This window comes from Myotis davidii, unplaced genomic scaffold (assembly GCF_000327345.1).
Source record: "Myotis davidii unplaced genomic scaffold, ASM32734v1 scaffold328, whole genome shotgun sequence".
In the NCBI taxonomy this organism is placed as follows: Eukaryota; Metazoa; Chordata; class Mammalia; order Chiroptera; family Vespertilionidae; genus Myotis; species Myotis davidii.
This window is the reverse complement of record NW_006300373.1, coordinates 2,170,673-2,175,753: the sequence shown is the minus strand read 5'-3', so window position 1 is coordinate 2,175,753 and position 5,081 is coordinate 2,170,673. Positions and strand designations below refer to the sequence as shown.

General features: G+C 55.0%; 2 protein-coding genes across 6 annotated transcripts in view; one reads left to right on the top strand and one right to left on the bottom strand.

Annotated features, from left to right (window-relative positions):
• RBL2 (retinoblastoma-like 2) overlaps window positions 1–5,081 on the bottom strand; it is a 60,935-nt gene that overhangs the window by 9,748 nt on the left and 46,106 nt on the right. Inside the window, exon 23 of one of the 4 annotated variants that reach the window (XM_015572651.1) lies at window positions 829–1,162. The exons of the other annotated variants lie outside the window; for them this stretch is intronic. The gene's annotated coding sequence lies outside the window, so the exon portion shown is untranslated. Of the gene's footprint in view, window positions 1–828; window positions 1,163–5,081 lie in introns of those variants that run through there. 4 annotated transcript variants of the gene reach the window in all.
• AKTIP (AKT interacting protein) overlaps window positions 1–5,081 on the top strand; it is a 16,870-nt gene that overhangs the window by 2,806 nt on the left and 8,983 nt on the right. The window lies entirely within an intron of this gene.

Genomic DNA, 5,081 nt, shown 5'->3' with positions numbered 1-5,081 from the left:
CGCCCGGCGCCCTCCCGCCCCGCAGCCTCCCCGGGCAGGGGTCGGGGTGGGGGGTCCCGAGAAATCACTGGAAAGGGAAGGGCCAGATAGACGGTGTCGGAGAGACTGCTGCCGTAACTGGGGAAATCCACTCATTTGAACCCGTGAGGATACCCGCCAGGTCTCTGCGGGCACATCCCCGACAGGGTCCCCGCGCCCCTGCCCGCAGCACTCGTCCTAGTCACCGGAGCTTTCTTTTCTGTCCTCCGCGGGTTAGGGATGTTTGGCGCTTTGTCCCATCGGGAGGAGAAGCTTGGCCTGCACCCTCTTGCAGTCCAGGAGCCCTCACGGAATGTCCGACTGGCAGCTTAGGCCAACTCCCCGCAGGGAGACCGGGCCTAAACCGGCAGCCATACATCCTTAGTGCTGCCACAGAGGTGAGAGAGGCTCCCACCACCGCTGCTACGCTCGCCAGCGTGAACCCAGCTTCTGGCTGAATGGTGCTCCCCCTGTGGGAGTGCACTGACCATCAGCCAGCGGGCGGGCCAGGAGAGCGAGTGGGCTGGACAGTCAGCCACAGTAAGTCCGCCTTTAAGGGGTGGGGGTGGGGGTGGGGGGGTAACCGCGGCCCCCCCTGAGCACTCGCACGTCCCTGGTATTTACAGTCGCAGGCGTGGAACTCACTGGCGCCAGCAGAGGGCGCCTTTGTGTCTGATGAGGACGCGCCATCACCAGGAGGCAGTTCTGCATATACGCTCCTCACCCATGCGCCCCGCCTCCCTCCAGGGGCCATATAGGCGCCTCACCCACGCGTCCCCCCACCCCCCACCCTAGGTCGTCAGGCCCCACAGCTTAGACTTAGAGAGATGCAGGGGTGGAGAATCATGCTAGATGGCATCCTGGCCTGTTCAGATAGTCCTGGGGAAGGGTGCGGGAGGAATGTTCTAGAAGCAGTGGGTTAAAGAGACACCAAATGCACAGTGGGTCTTGCTTGGGTCCTGGCTTAGGAGAATGAGGACTGTAAAGGCCTTTTATGATGTGTGACCATGTGGACGGTTCGAACAGGTGTGGCCCGCAGCGGGGCTGGGAAGGTAGACTTCTCCAGGGTGCCAGTGGCTGGTTCCCGGAGGCCCCTGCCCTTAGGAGATGCACGCCGGGGTGACGGGCGTGAAGGTCATGATGACTGCGGGTTAGTTTAAATGCTTCGGGAGGAAAACATTAGGAAAAGGAAAGATGGCAACGCCATTGGGCATTGCTGAGGCTGGGTGGTGGGTGTAAGGATGGATGGTCCTTGTGCTGTACTCTCCCATGGGACTGAACGTCCATGAGGACAAGTTGGGGTAAGGGACAGGGACCTGTCTTCTCAGGGCGCAGCCTCTCAAGGTCACTGAGACGCCCTCACTGTCTTTCACAATCACTGTTCGCCTAGTGCAGTGGTCAGCAACTCATTAGTCAGCATAGCCAAATATCAACAGGACAACGATTGAAATTTCTTTTGAGAGCCAAATTTTTTAAACTTAAACTATATAGGTAGGTACATTGTTATTAACTTAATTAGGGTGCTCCTAAGCTGGCCTTTGCTAAAAACGTCCTCAATCTGATTGAGGTACGTTCGCTGAGGTCGACCCCTTCCAACTCTCCCATCCACACTTGTCTTGTATACTTGTTTCGTCCATCTCCTTTCGTTCATCCTCTCTATACGTCCACACCATCTCAACATGCCTTTCTCAATCCTCGACACTACATCTTCTCTCACTCCACAACGTTCCCTAAAATTAACTTAATAAACTTTAAAGTTTTAAGTCAACTTCGCACTGTATGTGTGCACCCGCACATGGTATTTTGTGGAAGAGCCACACTCGAGGGGCCAAAGAGCCGCATGTGGCTCCCGAGCCGAGGTTTGCCGACCACTGGTCTATTGTAAGGACAGAGGCGTCTATGGCTGGACAGTGCCCCGCCCACGGTGAACCCTGCCGTATTTATCAATGGACGAATCTCTCTCTCTCTCTCTCTCTCTCTCTCTCTCTCTCTCTCGTTGCCTTTCTCTGAATCTGTCCCTCTGGCTCTAACTAACCTCATGCCTTTATCTTTCCAAATGCTTTGGCAAAGATAAGGCCAATCAAAGAGACGGTTGCTCTTGGTGGGTAGTTATCTGCAAGCTAAGGGCGTGGGTGCTATTGTTTGGCTATCAGAGGAAATCAGTGGTTCTCTTTGGCCCTCTGGGAGCCGCCAGGTTGTGTACTGGTTGCTTTTCCTCGCGGCGTAAGGATTCCCGGTAGCCCATCGGCCACTCTGAATTAGAGGGGACAGGCGGTGCTCTGTGACATGCATCCCTCCGTCCCTCCAGTCGTGCACTCTCCACTCACTCGTTCACTCAGGGCCGGGTCACCGGGACCCGAACAGGGGACCGAGGTACAGCCAGAAAGTGGGAGCACAGCGGGATGCTGATAGGCAAGCATGGCCATGGCCGGTGAGGACGGAGGCAGAAGCCATGTCATTCCGCACACAGTGTTCCTCAGGCGCCAGTCATTGTCAAAAACCATGATTCCTGCCATGTCAGGATTACCAGCATGGCTTGTTTGAGATCCTCCCTTAAGTCTAGTCACTTAGAACAACTTAAACGCCTACTTTGGCTCAACATTGCTAACCATAAAGTTATGCTTTTGATACGTTACTTTTTTCTGACATGTTAAAGTAAATTCACAGCCACGCGATCACCGAATGTATCTTGAACATACGTGTCATCGGGGACACAGGTACCACGCGAACTAGGAATCCTTTCACGACAGGGTTTGGGGGCAGATGGATTGAGGGGAAGGTCCCGGCTTGTGTGTATGTGCGCATCTGAGTGCATACACATTCCACCTGACCGTTACGTGGCCCCATCCTCCTCCCTTAAGGAGTAAATTGGTGATCTGCTCCATATAATCCATTTCCTAGAAACCGAGAGACGAGTGGACTCAGTGGCTGTTTGGGGGATTAGCACATGAGCTGGTTTCCTGACAACTCAGAGATCACATAGTTATTAAGTCCTGACGCAAGAAGAATTCATCTTTAGACGCAAATATCACGTATGCCCCCAAAATGTAGAGGGATGAAAGCGACGCGAAGGGACTGACAGTGTTTCCCAGGCCGGGTTAGGCTCAGCTGGCTTTCCCTCCCAGGACTTAGAGTTCCGTCTTAAAGTCAGCGGAACCCCAGGCTGCCCCCGGAACTTCCCTTAGAGCAGATCGCCCTCATTTTCCTGATGAGCTACTTCGTGCTGCAGAGCTTGGGGCGTGCAGGTTAGGAGGCGTCTTAAGTGTATTCCAATGGCCTCTGCCTTTCCTTTGTCAAATATCCATTACAACCTACTGCATTTAGGCACTGAGGGCACAGAAAGAGGGGGCGAGCCACGAAGAGCAAAACACACAGGGTTCCTGCCCCGGGGAGCGCACAGGACGGTGTGGGAGAGACACTGAGCCATCCCCCACATAAAATGTCACTCAGGAGGTGGTGTTTGAGCTGAGATGGGGCGGGGGGGACCTTTCAGGCAAAGGAAACATCCAGTGCAAAGACCCCCTCGAGGGGCGGGGTAGGGGTGGGGCAGGGGAGCGTCATGCCTCCGGGGAGTTGAGTGGGAGAGGCTGGAGTTTGGCACGGGTGGGGCTACACTGGTGTTGGCCCTGCCTTGCTGGGTCCACAGACTCCACAAGGAGTTCTGTCTCTGATATAAGTGATGGGAACCATTGGAGGGTGGGACTCCTCAACAAAAACTGAGGCTCTGTCAGCGATGAAGGAGAGTCAGTGGTGTGGGTACACCAGCCACGGCACTGACAGAAACACCCCAAACGTCGCCTCTTCAAAAGCGCTAGTTCCCGCTCCCACCCTCCCATCAGCAGTGCGGTTCCCTGTGTCTCATCTCCGTGAATGGCCTCGCCATTCATCCAGGAGCTCAAGCCAAAAATCTAGGTGCGCTCCATGATACCCGCCTCGCGTTTTCATCCCCGAGTCCCCATAGCTCATCCACGGCCAAGTCCTGTCCATTCCGCCTCTCAACTGTCCCCGAAGTCATTCATATCTCCCTCGCCTCCGTCAAACCCGCCTCTTGCTGAGCGATTGCAATGGTTTCCTAAACGCGCGCCTACTCTCGCGGACCTCCGTACGATCTTGCTACCTTCCCGGAAATGCCATTCCCGGGAATGCAAGGAAAGCAGTGCCCGGAGCTGGGGGTGCCATGCTGGGGCATGCCCTACCGGCGGGGGAACCCCCTCGCCATGTAAGCCAGTGTATGTTAGGTTTCCTGGTGTGCGCAGGCCTAGGGATTCTAACTGATATGTGTCTGAGGCATCAGGGCCAAGTGGGCAGTTGGATACCCTCCACTGAGGCCCAGTGGCGAGGTCTGAGCTGGAGAAATATATGTGAGCCCTGGGTGTAGCTTGGGGTAGGGATGAGATTGCCAAGAAGAGAGAGTGAGAGCGGAGAAAAAACGTGGGAGAGGTGCCCAGGGAGACCACCTGCGGCCAGAAAGCGGTCCTGCTTGCCTGTTTACGCGACGGAGACACTAAGGGCATGACAGCATTCTGAGTGTACTCACACTGGACAAAAGGAAGCGGTTAGGAGTGTTTTCAGCGGGGGGAGGAAGTTGGACTTCAGGACCTACCCTGAGGATTAACATTAGGAGACTCTGGCCGCCTGCCATTCAACCAGAGGCCCTTTTACCAGCATTTCAAAGGCGACCACAGTTGAACAATAACCCAGTTAGCGAATATTTCTCCTCTTTTGAGTGAGGCGGAGACGGGGCGAGCATCCCATGAGAAGGCACCGGGGTGAGCAAAGGCTCCGAGGTGTGAAAACTAATGGCAGCAGTCACAGAACTGGTCTGGGGACCAGCGGGGGAAATGAGCTGAGTGTAGACTGTATTCGGTCAGCAATGACTTCTTACTCAACGGAAAGCTTTGGAGCAGCGCTAGAGTTGGTCACGGTGTCCCAGACCAAAGGGAAGGCTTGGGAGGTGAAAATAAAAATGAAGGATCGGAGGACCAGAAGCTACAGGGCTTCGCGAGAGATTCTCAAACCTCAGCACCAGAATCACAGAGGAACTTGTGACAAATGTACATTCC